This window comes from Anolis sagrei, chromosome 4 (genome assembly GCF_037176765.1).
Source record: "Anolis sagrei isolate rAnoSag1 chromosome 4, rAnoSag1.mat, whole genome shotgun sequence".
NCBI lineage: Eukaryota > Metazoa > Chordata > Lepidosauria > Squamata > Dactyloidae > Anolis > Anolis sagrei.
In genome coordinates, this window is record NC_090024.1 from 208,670,315 (window position 1) to 208,686,172 (window position 15,858).

At 37.6% G+C, this 15,858-nt stretch overlaps 1 protein-coding gene across 8 annotated transcripts in view; it reads left to right on the forward strand.

Moving 5' to 3' along the window:
• The window catches only part of TOX2 (TOX high mobility group box family member 2), a 268,905-nt gene that overhangs the window by 145,936 nt on the left and 107,111 nt on the right, over positions 1–15,858 (forward strand). The window lies entirely within an intron of this gene.

Genomic DNA, 15,858 nt, shown 5'->3' on the forward strand with positions numbered 1-15,858 from the left:
AGTCAAGCTTTGCTAGAAGATTAAATATTCAACATACCAGCTTTAAACTGCCCTCTGTGCACCTGTCAACCTTTTCTCCTTTCATCTCCAGTGATGGTGAGATATGAAGAAGAAAGTTAATGTTCTATTTGTTAAGACAAAGGGTGTGTGGCCAATATTTCCACCACATCCTGCAGCATTGGTTATAAAAGAAACTCTGGCTTCTATAAATAACCTACATACATCAAGTTCTCATTATGAAGGAGCAAAGTAAGGAGGAAATTCACCAGTTGAGGTATAACCACAGATGTCAATATGTTCCTTTCTCTTCTCGAGGCCTTCCTGATATAAAATGCTGTTACTAAGACATGGAGACTGTTTTGGGCCAATATGTTAATTTTTATAAACACAGCATTAATCTCCCACTATAGCTTTTGCACTGTGTTTTAGTAGATGGAATTTTCCAAAAGACATAGCTACTGTTCAAAACAGTTGTGTATATGATGCTTTACTCTACTTCTTTGCAGCACAGTGGGGCTGGTGGGGGTTGGGAGTTTTTTCAGAAGACAAGAAATAATGAACATGAAGTAGAATCAATATCAAGAAGACATTAACTTTGCGTAGAAGCAAAAAAGAACAAAACCAAAGCAGATCTGAAATGCAGTGTATCCTTGGCAAGTGGGAACCCATGCTAGTGTATCCTTGGCAAGTGGGAACCCATGCTAGAAATACATGACTCATGGGAATGCGTCCCACTGATTTAAATTCAGTTTGCTTCTGTGAAAGTGAGCTTAGGACTCACTTTGTTTGATTTACCCAACTATGTTACGTACTTATTGTTTTTTTTTTCTCCCTCCCTACATGCAACTTCAGAGATCAAAGAGATATTGCACATTATTTCCTAAGCATTCCCATCTCAACTGTTTACCAGTTCTGAATGTCTGTACGTGGAGTTATTTGTTCAGTTGAAGAGGGGAGGTTGTTAGTACAGACAGTGTCTGAGTTACAAACATCTGACTTATAAGTGGCTCATAGTTAAGAACAGAGGTGAGTCAACAAAAAGTGAGAGAAACCTACCCCTAGGAAGGGGTATTCATTTCTGAAAGGGCTATCATGGGGAAAAGGTGTCTCAACTGAAGCTTTATCACCATTTCTTGTATCCAAAACAAGCTGATTTTTTCAAAATTCCAATTATCACAGGACAGAAAGTGAGGTGAAATGTTCTGAACAGGGAGCAGACAGCAAAACAAGCACTGCAGGGGTATTAACCCTTCTCTATACTCGCTGAAGCTTTATATATATATATAGCTGGAGTTACACTTCAATAAACGTACCTGTTCTGACAAACAAATTCAATTTAATAACAAAACTACAGAATCTATCTTGTTCATAACTTAGGGACTGCCTGTATTTCATTTGCCCTCTGCCACAGCTGGTGGAAATAGATATGAGTAGTGTGAAGTCCCACAAAGCTTTGGAAGTTCAGAATGCATCCTGAGATCACTATGGCAATCACAAGGCTGTGTCAGATTATACCAGGTTCAATATCCATGGTACAACATACTTTTGGATCTGGTTTTCTTTACTGCATTGGGAAAGGAAGTGTAGGTGGAGTAGATGGCACTTAATTTCCTACAATTGTCATTATACCATTATTTCCTGGTCATGTTTAGCTTCTATGTTCCCCTGCAAGATTGAAGGACAAATTTTAATGGTCTGTTCAATAAAGCTTATGGATGCAGATTTTTTTTTATGTTTCAGTGCATCAAGCCTTTGCCTAGATAGAATGAAATAATTTGGGCTATTGATGCTATTGCAAGAGCATTCTTCAAGTAGCCCAAGTGCTCAACTCATGGAACTTTGAATTCGGATGTGACAATTTTCCTATCTGTTTTTCAGATAAAACTCTTTCTACACCAAAGCAAATGCCATTGTTGTTGTAAGGTCAACAATGGATGTAGCAGTATGTAATGATACTTTTACTGTCAAAGGCTTTCATGGCCAGAATCAGTGGGTTGCTGTGAGTTTTTCGACCTGTATGGCCATGTTCCAGCAGCATTCTCACCTAATGTTTCGCCTGCATCTGTGGCTGGCATCTTCAGATGTTCAACCTCTAAAAACTCTCAGCAATCCAGATATTTATACTTTTTATACCTCCCAGAATGAAAAGAAGCAGTACTTACCTGTGTGTATTTATTGCCTTGGAACAAGTAAAATTGGCCACCACAAAGTAAATTTAGTTGTTGTATTCTGGACACAGATTCAACAGTGAGAGAAAGAGGAACATTATCATTAAAACAAAATGATCCTAATGCTTAACTGATGTATATTGCCAAAGCACTTTATCACAATAACTATAACTCCTGAATAATAATAATAAACATGATCCATATATATTACTGAAAGTAAAGTTCTAAAGGGTTGCATGATAATGTCTTTGACATATTAAGTGGAAGGGAGATGGGGAAGAGCTGAAGGGAGGGAAGAAAGCCAGAAATATTTTAAGGAAGGACTAGATGAGGAAGCAGGAATACCAGTCAATATGCAGAAAGGCAAAACAAAAATACTGTAAATTCTCATTTTTTTCAAGGAATCTGGTTAAATGTTTAGACAGAGGTGGGCAGAGAGCAACCCCCCCCCCCAAGAACATTGTTTTTTTTTTTGCCCTAAATTCACCTTAGGGCACTTGGGGGGCATTTTCCCCATGTTTCCGGCTCACTGGGCAATCTAGAACTGACAACTGCTTTCTGTTTTTAAGAAAATGCCTCTCTTGGGCTTTAAATGGCTTTGGGGTTTATGAAAACATGACAAAATGCCCCCACCTCCTAGAGGAAAAAGGAGCTTTTGGGGGTAAGGTAACTTTTTAGTGTTTGGCAGTGTGGGGAAAGTGGTCAGAGTGTGGCTCTCCAAGGGTTCCTGTGAGCTTATATGGTTCTCAGCATCCCATGGTTGTCCACCTATGCTTGTCATACTTCTGTACTTACAGAGTTGGATTGCTACTTTTTCTTAGTAGGCCCTAAATGTAGTCTGCATCCACGGATTCAACAATCCATGGTTTGAAAATATTCCTCAATCCTCCCAAAAAGAACAACCCAAAAATCAAAGTTTGATTGTGGGCTTTTATATAATGGATACCATTTTACTATTGTATAGAATGGGACTTCATGGATTTTGCTATCCACAGGGAGCGGGAGGAGGGGGGGGGGGTCTTAGAAGTAAACCCCACAGTACTTTTTATATCTGCACCTCTTGAAGATCCACTACGTTTCAAATGTTGTCAGTGTAAAAAGGAAGCTGGCCATTCAGAACTTGCTACTATGCCACAGAGGGAATGAAATACTCCACGTTAGACTAAACAAAATTATTTGCTTGAGTTTCAAACTTCATGTTATCACAAACACAGGTTGTAAACACAGTGGACTAGAGTGCCTGCCAAATTGGATAAGGATAAAAGATACGGTATGGCTCTGATTATAACATTGCCACATGAAAGCTGCTGAAAAATATCTCTCTGCTTGACACTCAGTGCAACTGAGGATAAAATGGAAGAAAACTTGGTATGCTACCTTGATTTCATTGAAGGTTCACCAGGCTACAAATGTAAATAAGAGCTAATAACAGCAGAGGTAATGCTTGCATGCATTTACATCATGTTGCATTCCAGCTGTGTGGAGCGCCTGCATTCCAGAAATAAAGAAACATTACAAGAGTTAGGAAAATAGATGAAGCTAACAAAATGCCACATGAAAAACCAAATTTCTCATCAGTGCAGTGGAGTGTCTTTGTTTTGTTTCACTTGAGCAGGCAGCTTTCCCTCCTCCCCTTCTTTTACTTCAAGTCCCTTCAGAGTACATAGGGAGATACAAGCCTCCAGGAGGTGGCTGAGCCCTTTCTAGCTGTTCATTTTGCAGGAATAATACCATCAGATACAGCAGGGAGATCTTCCCAGTAGCTTGGCGAAGAATGTGAAGCAGCCTGAGAGACAGGCTTTGCAAAAGGAGAGGTGGTTGGTGAGGGCATCTGTTCAGCAGACAGGGTTAAAAAGCTGTCAACAAGAAATCGAGTTTCAGAGCAGATTTGGAAATACATTCATTTGTCAGAAACAAAAGACAGATCAGAGCCAGAACAGGAGAATGTTCCATGCAGCACAAACAGCTTTTCAATCATACTAGATAGTAGGCCAAGCTGGTTTTGAGACAATGGCCCCATTTAGACAACTGCAGAGAGCTCTCTCTCTCTCTGTGTGTGTTCATGGGGTAAATGCAGGAAAGAAAAGAAACATCTCCTAGTATTAGTTGAGGAAAGGGGCCAGAGTGAGAGATGGGTGTGTTTTTGGACTGAGTCAGAATGACCTGTTATGATGTCTTGGAGGTCATTGGAGGCCCAAAAGAATTCATTTCCCAAAAAGTGTAGGTCTGGTGGATTTTGGAGCGAGGGCTGTGAGAAGAGTCCAAACTATAAAAAGAGTGTGGGAATTATAGACCAGTTGCTGAGTAGTGGTCTTTGGCTTTTTTCTTCTTTTCTTTGATAACATGGCAAGTGTAAAATGGAACAAAAAACAAAATTCACAAAACAGTAATATCTTTTTGGAGACTGAATAAACAGCACAAATGCAAGATTCCAAAACTTCATTGGCATCTTCACCATGCAAAGATGTTAAAAATCATATAGGAGAAGAAAAGACTGATGTTATAGTCACAGGTCTACAGTTTGTCTCAGATTTTAATTCTGTAACCTTAAGGTGGTTTAGAGGGCAGGCAGAGGCTATGCGCCTTTTTGACCATGTGGGGACAACAGATAATAAATTTCAAATCCATTAACAACAGCAAAGTAACTCTGACTGTTCATATCTTAGGCCACATCAACACTGATCCATATAATGCATTTAACTGCACTGAACTGGATTATATCAGTCTATACTAACGATATAATGCAGTTCAATCTGCATTACAATGGCAATGTAGATGGGGCCTAAGGCAGAGAACGTTTGATTTCTCAAAAAGTCTCTATACTGTTACGTACATCTGGAAAACCTGCCACTTGTAGTCCAAATAAAAAATGTTTTATCGTTGATGGAAGTGCAAACCTTGAAGAGTTAAGTCCCAGTTCATTAGCTTTATCTTGTTAAAGGTTCCCTAACATTTCCAATCAAACATAGCATCTGGAACTTGAAGACATGCATACTGAAATCTGTTGTAAATGAAAACGTCTTAGCCAGGATATTGCTGTCTTATATTTATTATTCTTGTCTTTATTCTTGGTTGTACCCTGTAGCTCTGACTTTGTTTATTGAATTGATTTATATTCTGCCTGTCTCCCAAAACACCTCACAGCAAAAATAAAAACAGCCTAGATTAAATACATAAGAAGTTAACGTATTAAAATGCCATTAAACAAATTATATTGCAGTGTCATGCGTGGGAAAATTATAGTTTTGGAAATAGAGAGATTTGCAATCACAGAGGGATACTCTTTCTTTTTAGACCCTTAATTAAAATACCTTAAAATCCTAACATGCATTAAAACAAATGTTTCAAATAATGTAAATTTTATAAAGCCAATTTTATGAGAAATGCTTTGAAGATTTTTTAATATGCTGCTTCCCTATAGTTACACTAAATTTCTGTTAAAGAGGCTGTAACAGTAAATACATATGGATCATTATCAAGATAAAGGTGTGCTAGATCAGACCACAGTGTTCCCAAAGTGGCCAGTCAGGTGTGCCTATAGGAGGCCGGATGCAAACTCAACAACTGGTAGATAGAAGCATACAACCTTAATCCTAAAGGTGCAGGCTGGTGCAGGCTGTCATTATATAGTAGCTGTATCTGTATTTGCTGTCAAGTTGATTTCAACTTTTTGGTGACCCTTTTATTGAATTAATCCTCATGTAGTACAGTAGTTCCCTTTTCCTATTGCCTTCTACTTTACCAAGCATTATTATCTTTTCCAATAACTTTACTAGAGCATAGCTCCGATTGGGTGTTTTTGCATGGCAGAGGGTTGGATTGAGTGGTCCTTGTGGGCTGTTCCAACTCCATGATTCTACACGGCAATGATAATATTATTATCTGCATACAAATGAGTTCATATTTTTATCTTGACTTCAAGTTAAGCCTGAAGGCAATTGCTTAGAAATATTCTTAAGGTTGGTCTTCAAGTACAAGTCCCTATATACATGTAAAACTGAATCCTAGAATTCTAGAAAGGATGCAAGACCTTGTTGTCTACATCTTGGTGCCCAAGCAGAATCTTTTACCATTGATATAAGAGCCAGTATGGTACAATGGTTTGAGCATTCAACTATGACTCTGGAGACCAGGGTTCAATTACCTGCTCAACCATGGGTGATGTTGGGCAGGCCAGCAAAAACCCTACGATGAAATCAATAGAGTTAGAAGAGACCACAAGGGCAACCCAATCCAGATGCCTGCCATGCAGGAATGCATAATTAAAGTACTCAGGCAGATGGTCATCCAGTCAAAAGACTCCACCACACTCCAAGGCAGCAGATTCCGCTGCGAAACAACTTCACCTTTTAATATAAAGATTTACATTAAACATTGTCCTATTTTATGTTTCCTCTCATCTTCTATTCTTCGTCTTCCCAAGGATAGAAGAACCTTAATGTGACAGAGACCACCTATAGGTTAACAGTGATTCCTACTATTCACCTTATCACTTCTCATTAACCCCCTTATCTTGGGAGAAGTAAAAGTTATATGTGGAAAATAAGGTGGTTTTAAAAAGGGAGTAGTGTAGGTACATCTGTCTTAGAGTCCTTTTTTAAAGAAAATTATTAAAAGCCTCCTATATCTGGAAAAACCTATGATGGATTAGAGTTAGAAGAGACCACAAGGGCAACCCAATCCAGATGCCTGCCAGATGCACTTGAAGCCATACAACAACAACAGCAACATGCCATGTTAGCAATGTGATTGAATAATATCTCCCCTCCTCTTGATTCCCTTTTCGTTTCTTAATTATGAGCTGGAGTTGAATCCCTCACCACATGTTTTGTACAGTCCTAAGTGTATGCATATTGCAATCATTGCAAATTCGGTGTTGATGGTGATGGGCGCAATGCTCATTTTGCTTTTATAAAGCACCTATTATGTATATGTGTACACACAAAAATATACACGCACTTAGGAATAATATCCTGGCAGTACATCTTCTTCTCTCTTTTTTTGCAGAATGTTGTTGCTTCCCTGAGTTACAGTGTTTAAAAACACCTGTGAAGTGCAATGAGAAATAAATTAGCATTTAAATATAGCCGTACAGTTTCCAGTCCTATTGCTGGCGACTGCCGCAATAAAACAGAGCATAAAGCCACTCAAATCAAGCTGCAAAACAAATTGAATTCCAAATTAGCAGGCTTACAAAAATAAACAGAGGTAAATGTTGGCGCATTTTAAACTTAACAGCAGACATTGTTGACACGGGAACAAGCAAGCAATTTGAAGTGTTTTGGGAGTTCGGCGCTTCTTGTAATCCTGTGAAGACAGTAGTCGGCCTCTCTCCATTTGAATGGGATCTTGCACGCTTTGGGTTGCAACGGACTTGAAATTCTGCTCATTAATGGAATTCTATTTAAAAACTAAATTCCCTGACATAAGTCCTTGGTGAGGAATAATCATAATGCAATCCGATGTGGAGCTTTTTCTTCATATTAATCGGAGGCCTGTTTGCAATCCTCTGCTAGTGTTTTTCTCAGAGGCAATAAATGAAAGAAATATGTCTTTTTAAATTTTATAAAACTCAAAGAAATGGTTTTAAACAGCTTTTCTTCACCTCCTATAATTATTTATTTTCAAACAGTCCTTCAGGGTAATGTTCCGTTTTCTTATTTCACACTCCTTTTTCTCATAAATGAACCATCACTTCAATAAATCATTATGAAAACAGAGACTAACACAAACCCTGAAAGGTTGAAAGATTTATGTAACACATTTATGTTTTCCATTTTCTCATTCTGGTACTCTGCTGCTAAAGCTAAGCTAATAAAAGCTGCTATTAATATTTCTTGTTGCCTAGCAACTGCAGAGAGGGAGTAATAGCTATAGCTAGAAAAATAGATGACCGATAAGGAAAAATTCAATTCTTTTATTATCTCAAGGGAAAATGGGCTTTTACTGGAACATTATGATGTACGAGTGTGAAGTTGAATACAAAGGATTTTTCAGGTTGTTTTTCTGTTTTTAATGAACATTATTTTACCTTTGGTAACTCTTTTAAGTTATTCCCCTCCCTTTTCTCAGACTTAATTGAACAGCACTTGCTAATGTTCTCATTGTAATGAATTTGGCGTATTCATTTGAAGCTGTTTTTTAATCTTAGCAGTATACAATTGTTTGTTTATATTCTAATATTTTTCTGTAGGCTAATGCTCATAACATGACATCTAGTAGCTTTAATAATACATATATCCTTATTCTCAGTTGTAGGAAAATATGGTTCAGTGAAGTTACTTTTTAATTCTTTGCTATTTTGATATAATTCAAAAGGAGTTTTAACTTCAGCAAACGGACTTCTGTGAGTAATGATGGAAGGTTTGGTTAACTAAAGGTTTCTTAGCCTTTATAATGAGATTGAGCAAGGGTGGTGTTAACACTATGGGTGTAGAATCATAGAATCATTGAGTTAGAAGAGACCTCATGGGCCATCCAGTCCAACCCCCTGCCAAGAAGCAGGAATGGCATTCAAAGCACTCCTGACAGATGGCCATCCAGCTTCTGTTTAAAAGCCTCCAAAGAAGGCGCCTCCACTCTGGGGCAGAGAGTCACACTGCTGAACAGCTCTCACAGTCAGGAAGTTCTTCTTAATGTTCAAGTGGAATCTCCTTTCCTGTAATTTGAGACTAGGATGCGGAGCATTAGGAAGAACTTCCTGACTGTAAGAGTTGTTCAGCAGAGGAACTCTTTGCCCTAGAGTGTGGTGGAAGTGCCTTCTTTGGAGGCTTTTAAACAGAGGCTGGATGGCCATCTGTCAGGGTGTTTTGAATGTGATTTTTCTTCTTCAGGGGTTTGGACTGAATGGCCCACAAGGTCTCTTCCACCCTATGATTCTAAGTGGAAGAACTGTATTTTTTAAAAGGTAGGAAATGAGGAACTTGCTGCATATGTTTTGATAGCATGAAAGCCAAATATGCTTGGCTTAGTCAGTCTTTTTATGATGAGATCTTCCCTTGTTTCCTATTTTCCTTTAGGGAAAAAAGTTCTTTCTCTGCAAAATAACATAAGTCAGAAGCACAACAATACTATAATAGTGTAACGTTGTATAGTCTACTATACTATATCATACTATACTATTATTGTTGTGTGCCTCTCTGGGCAAGCCACGTTCTCTCAATTTCAGCGGATGGCAAAGCCAACCACCCTTTAAACAAATCTTTCTAACCAAACAAATCTTCCCAATCTGTCTAAACAAATCTTTCCTTGCCAAGCAACCATAGTGCTGATGACATCACATAGCATTGTTTGGTAGGACATGAAATATCAGCTCTGCTGTATTTCCCTAGCAAAAGACTTCTCCAGTTGGAAGAGACCACAAGAGCCATGCAATCCATATGTTATGCAGGAATACACAATCAATGCACTCTCATCAGATGGCCATCCAGATGTACAAGATTTTAATTAAATAAAGAGCATTGTCATTTGATGGCCATTAGTAAATGCTGGTGCATCTGATTACAATAGGTCACTGAATCTATTCTGGGTTTTAGCCTGACCATTGAAGGTGCCAAGTCCTAGCTTCCAAATAGGGTTCAGACTAAAATTAAGAGTATATTCACCATCCTAGTGGCACTGGGCTCATCAACTTTGACTTGCCAGTCATTCAGAGCTCACTCTTCTGTTGAGAACAAGCCACTGGATAAAAGTAAAGATGCTGCATGACAATGACACTGATATTTATAAATTCCACTGGTGTATCCCTCCCCCAAAAGTAAATTTCATGTACATAAAGCAGTCTGCATTATAAGTCAGATCATCCAACCGCCCCTTGAATGTTCAATGACAATATAATTGGGGTACCCTCTAGGACCCAACCAAATTAAATTTTGTATAAATTAAATTATGTACATGCCATACAACTTGTCCTTCAGTTCACAACCATGACAAACATAACTTTCAAATTTGGTCAAATCAATGTATATGCTACAGTAACAGTTACAGAAAAACTTCAAAAATATATTTTAAGGACTTCTGAGCCACAGCATGGCTGGTTAATACTCCTCTATGGTGCTCTATAAAAAAAAGAAGCTTTAGCAGTGACAAGTCACTGGCACAGAGGCAAACTCCAGCTGTAAATTCCTCCCCGAATAAAGATGCCAATCAGAGCTGTATTGTCGAAGGCTTTCATGGCCAGAATCATTGGGTTGTTGTAGGTTTTTTCGGGCTATATGGCCATGTTCTAGAGGCATTTTCTCCTGACATTTTGCCTGCATCTATGGCAAACATCCTCAGAGGTAGTGAGGTCTGGTGGAACTAGGGGGAAAAAAACCTTTTTCCTAGTTCCAACAGACCTCACTACCTCTAGGGATGCTTGCCATAGATGCAGGCGAAATGTCAGGAGAAAATGCCTCTAGAACATGGCCATATAGCCCGAAAAAACCTACAACAACCCACCAATCAGAGCTGTTCATAACCTTGCTACCTGTGCATTTACTTCAGAAATCCAAGTTGTTGGTCACTGGATTTGGGACAGAGCTTAGGGTAGCAAGCTTGTGAATCTCTCACTTTGCTGTCTTTAATTCACTTTTTGTTTAACGTCTAGCATTTATGGTTTATAATTAAGGGGATGTTTGATTCTGCAGTGATATTATTAGGTTGGTGAGTTCCCTCCCTTTTTAATTCAGAAGTGAGACTGTAAATATTATTTTTAAGATCATATTCTATATGCAAAAAGCTAACCTGGATGATGAAATAATTACTTAAAAGAATGAAGGGTAGAGTAATATTAACATTGGAAGTTTGAATTTCTTTTTTTGCTTTTTAGTGGGTAGAAATATGTTGGATTATTCCTAAAAACTTAGAGTTCTTGTAGGAATGTTTTGATGAAGGGAAACATTGTATTTGTTGGTACCACAAAATAAGGCTGGCAACTTGGCAGTGCTACTGTATTTACAGAACTATAAGGGAAACCACATAAAAGGGTTTGCTGGATATTTAAAATGACAATGGCTAAAGAAATGACAGTTATTTGGAGGAAGATCTAGAAAGTCTGGATGATCAAGTAGTTTTTGAAGAAATATATAAGGAGGCGAAATTACTAAGAGACGATAAAAAATGAAAGGGAAACTTTGCATAAACTGAAGAGTAGATGGTTTCCAGAAAAAGATTGTTTCCAGAAAAAATATGGATGAATTTCAAGCTGGCATAAGGTAAGCAAGGATTATTCTATATACTCAGAGAGAAAAGAATGGTTTTGGAATTTGGAAAAAAAGATCTGGAGAAGTCTGTTGAGGTCATGGGATTTAATAGCAGTGAAAAGCAGGTGGTTTTGAGAAACTCTGTTAAGATCAAAGGTTTTTATGTTAGAAAAGAAATGGTGATATTGAACATTAAAGGAACTATAAAAGGGGAGAAGAATGGTGAAGGAGGACATTTTTCCCAGGGAGCTGAATAATATGGGAAGTGGACATAGTATCCAAGATCAAGTTGAATGTTGTCTATTCAATAATGTATTTAATCTCAAATCTTTTTAGTTTGTATGGTTTGTGTTCAGTTTTTACAATTAGAGATTTTGAGGGAAACCTCGCATTAAATATAATTACATATAGGGGATAAATTAAAAAGGCTGGCTTCTTTTGGCTTTCGGATAATTGGCACACTATTTTGGTATCTGTTGTGAGATAGTGGATTTATCTCAGAATATTCCATATTTATTTATTTATTTACTGCGCTTATATCCTGTACTTCTCAACTCCGAAAGGGACTCAAGGTGGCCTTACAATGGCAGCAATTTGATGCCGCATATCATCGATAAATAAACAGACACATTAAAACATTAAAACCAATCAGTTAAAACATGATATTAAACAACAATTTAAAAGCGCATAATTCAGGTCATAATCCAGGGCCAGTCTGAATCGTCAATGTTAATTTATAGTCTTGTATTGCACTGCTCCCATGACTGACCAAAGGTCTGATCCCAAAGCCATGTTTTAGCGTTTTTCTGAAGGCCAGGAGGGAGGGGGGCAATCTAATTTCACTGGGGAGGGAGTTCCATAACTGAGGGGCCACCACTGAGAAGGCCCTGTCTTTCATCCCCACCGGTCACACTTGTGAGAACCTCTCCCGATGATCCTAGCCTCCAGGGTGGATCGGACATATAAGCTGGGCTGAAACCATTTAGGGCTTTATAGGCTAATGCTCCTTGGTTATATTGATTAGATTTGAAGAAATAGTTTGAAAAATAAGATTATGTATGGTATAAACACACATACATATGGAATTAATGGTTTTTATATATAAGTGTTAGATAATTGGAAGAGTTGCCTCATTATAAAGAGGAAAAATAGATTTTTGAACTTAACTGATGAAAATATTTCAATTGATCTGTCACAATACTTTATGTAAATGCATTTTTATGCACTTGGCCTCTACCAAAGTGAACTTTGTGTACACTGTGTGGCTTGTCCATCAAGTCAGGTTAAACATTTCCTCCAAATATGGTAGGATTCAAATAAAAATGGTTAAGGTGCTCTCGGCCCCAGCCAAGCGAATTCTGTGTATGCGGTGTAGCCTACACTTTAAACCAGACATGTCCCTAATGTATAGTCCCAGATTTGGTGAAACCCTGCATGATGTGGTAATAAATAGAAAAATAATAGTACTCCAGAATTCCATAGGGAGAAGGAAGATATGTGTAACAAAGCAGCACGTGCTTGCTGAGTATTATTGACCATGCTGGGTGGTTTTGTCTTTTTTGGGATCTAATGTTCTTTTAATTCATACCTTGGAAATTGTGAATTTATTGTCTCATTTATCATGATTAAACTAAGGACCAGAAATGTACACAGCTAAGTAGAATCCACAGGCATAAATACATATCCACTATTTATCTTAATTGGATGAACATGGTTTCTAATGTTATGAGAAAATGTTCTCTTCACCATGCATAATTTTACATACATATATGCTTTTGCCCAACATCTATCTCATATGGTATCACAGATTACTGCTTGGAATTTGCAGAGGGACTTTAAGGCATTTTTGGAGGGATACGTTTCCTCAGTGGTCTTTACCGTTTAAACCCCATTGGCAGTTCCAGTATGGTACGACTTTAATGTTATAGTTAAAGCTTATATGTTTTCACCATGCAGGATCCTAGCAAATCAGGGATCATATATGTAGTGCATGACAGTTCAGACTGGAAGTTCCCAGTTTTTGCCCCTGTTTTGCCATGTTATGTTATGTTATCATTTGTTGCTAATGCTATGTATGAGGATTTTCAACCTGATCTAGACTTGACTAGTTGAAAGCATGTGTGTGTGTGTGCCTTCAAGTTGCTTGCTAACTTATGGCAATCCCATGAATTTCATAGACTTTTCTTAGGCAAGGTATACTTAGGGGAGGTTTTGCCAGTTTCTTCTTCTAAATATAGTCTATAGCATCTGGAATATAGATAGGAATTTACAGCACTATCCATATATTTCTGCAACAATACAAGTACATCAAATGGGATAAATAAATGTTAGAAATCATAGAAAGTGATTATTTATTGTTCTGTTCTGTTTTTGTATTTTTGCTGGGTGTTGGATGCTCTTTTGGCTCAGTATTATATCTCTCATGATGACAGAGATGAAGATGCACATTTTTCATAATCAACCCTCTGTTTCTCTTTTGTAGATTTACACATTTGTGCCTGGCAAATTAATGTTTTCAGTCCAGCAGTGTTGATGGATGCTGGCTATGGATGAACTCTATCATGTTCATATGATATCCCATCATACATGACATGAATCGTACAATGGCATTAATAATTCCTGTTTCACTCTGCCTCTTCCATTTTCCCCTGCCTGTTACTTTTTCTCTGCTTTCCTAAACTAAAACCAACTTTTCCACTTACGATTTCATCACAGTCAACAAATCAACTGTAGAATGCAATGTATGTAGATATTGTTGCCTGGTGTCTCATCTAGCAAACACATGTCAAGTGGTACAATCATTCTGCTTAGCATTCTGCTTGGCATTTCCTGCCATTAGGCTTTTGCAAAAACAATTTGGTGTTGTTGGGGTTTTTTGTTTCTTTTTTTTGGTAGCAGTTTAAAATATTAAATGTGAAACATCTTTGGAGCAATAATCAGAGCAGTAAATAAGCTGTTTGTCTAACACCAATGAAAAGGTTCGTTGGGAACAGCAGCATGTATGTATTAGTAGTGTAATTAAAATATCAATTACGCTGTGTTGACAGTTTGCCAAATAGCTGGCTTTTGTGCACAGTAAACTTAATCACTCCTAAATCTGCTCAGAAGTCATGATGCAATCCTGGGAAGCTGAACTGGTACAAGATAATAATAGCATTTGTTGAGGCATATTTCCAGTATAACTCTATGTAATGGCTCAGCACTCCAAGTACATACTATCATGTTCTGAAAATTATTTTTTAATGGTCACTTTGTATGCTGGAGAAAAATCACCTGATCTTGGCAAAAGGAGCGCCAAGATTTATTTTAGTCTTCCTTTTTGTCTTCTACATCAGGTTGATAATAACAATCCTGTTTTATGTGTGGTGTGTTTATGTTGGTATTAAGCTTGAGATTTCATAAAAGGGTGTAGTATAAATAAAAGCAGGCATAAATTCGAAGTGGTGTAGCAAATAAAATCTATGAACTGTTAAAATCAGGAAAACAAGTGAAACATGAGGAAGCTATCAAAGACAAGCATCAAAATATACAGTGATTCATTCCAACATGCTTGGGGTATGAAGAAAACCAACTGGCAGGAGTATATTTGTGTAACATGTATCTATATAGAAGAACAGATACAGTGTAAAACAATAAAGTTAGGCTATGAATGGCTATACTTATGTGAGATATGTAGAATTTACTACAGTTGAAATGGGAACTATTTTTGATTTCAGCATGCATGTTTTGGTAAGGATGTACTTAAAGTACATTCCTTCAAACTAGCAAAGCTTCCATGTATGCATTCTGTATTCATGGTATCTTGACATTAGATCTTTGAATTTAGCACCCAGGGCGAACTATAATCTTTAATAACAGATCACCTATAAGTTTTGCTGTGACAGATAGAAACCGGTTTGGGAAATAAGAGTTAAAATACTCATCCACACAGATTTTTAAAAAATGCATTGAGTGCTATAATTTGGGGTGTTTCCTGATCCCAATGGGAATTCCAAGACATTACAGGGTATAAAAAAGTTCCATATATATCTCTAGGAGTGTTTCTGGGTGCACAATTTATTTACTGTTTATTTATTTACTGTATTTGCATAACGCCTTTCTCAGCCAATCGGCGACTCAAGGCGGATCCAAAAATTTCAAACAATTCTTAACCAAAAAACAAATGCCAATGTGCAATACAACATCTGAATATCTGCAAATAAGGTAGCCAACAGAAATGCAAGAGATTTGCCAAGACAATTTCAGTCACTTTGGGTCTGTTAAAAAAAAAACCAAGCACGTTTGTATATTACAAACAAAGACGAGGTACTCAAAATTTGAGAACATTTTAAAGAACTTCTCAGATAAAATGCCTACACACCACATGTGAATTCTGCAATGGATGATAATGCTGGAACCCTAAATTGTCCTGTCAGCCTGGATTGAAGGTTAAATACAGCCCCCTTTTGCCTTGTCATGGGGCGTGGAATGAAAGAACTGTGCTTCCATTCATGTCTGCACCATCTATA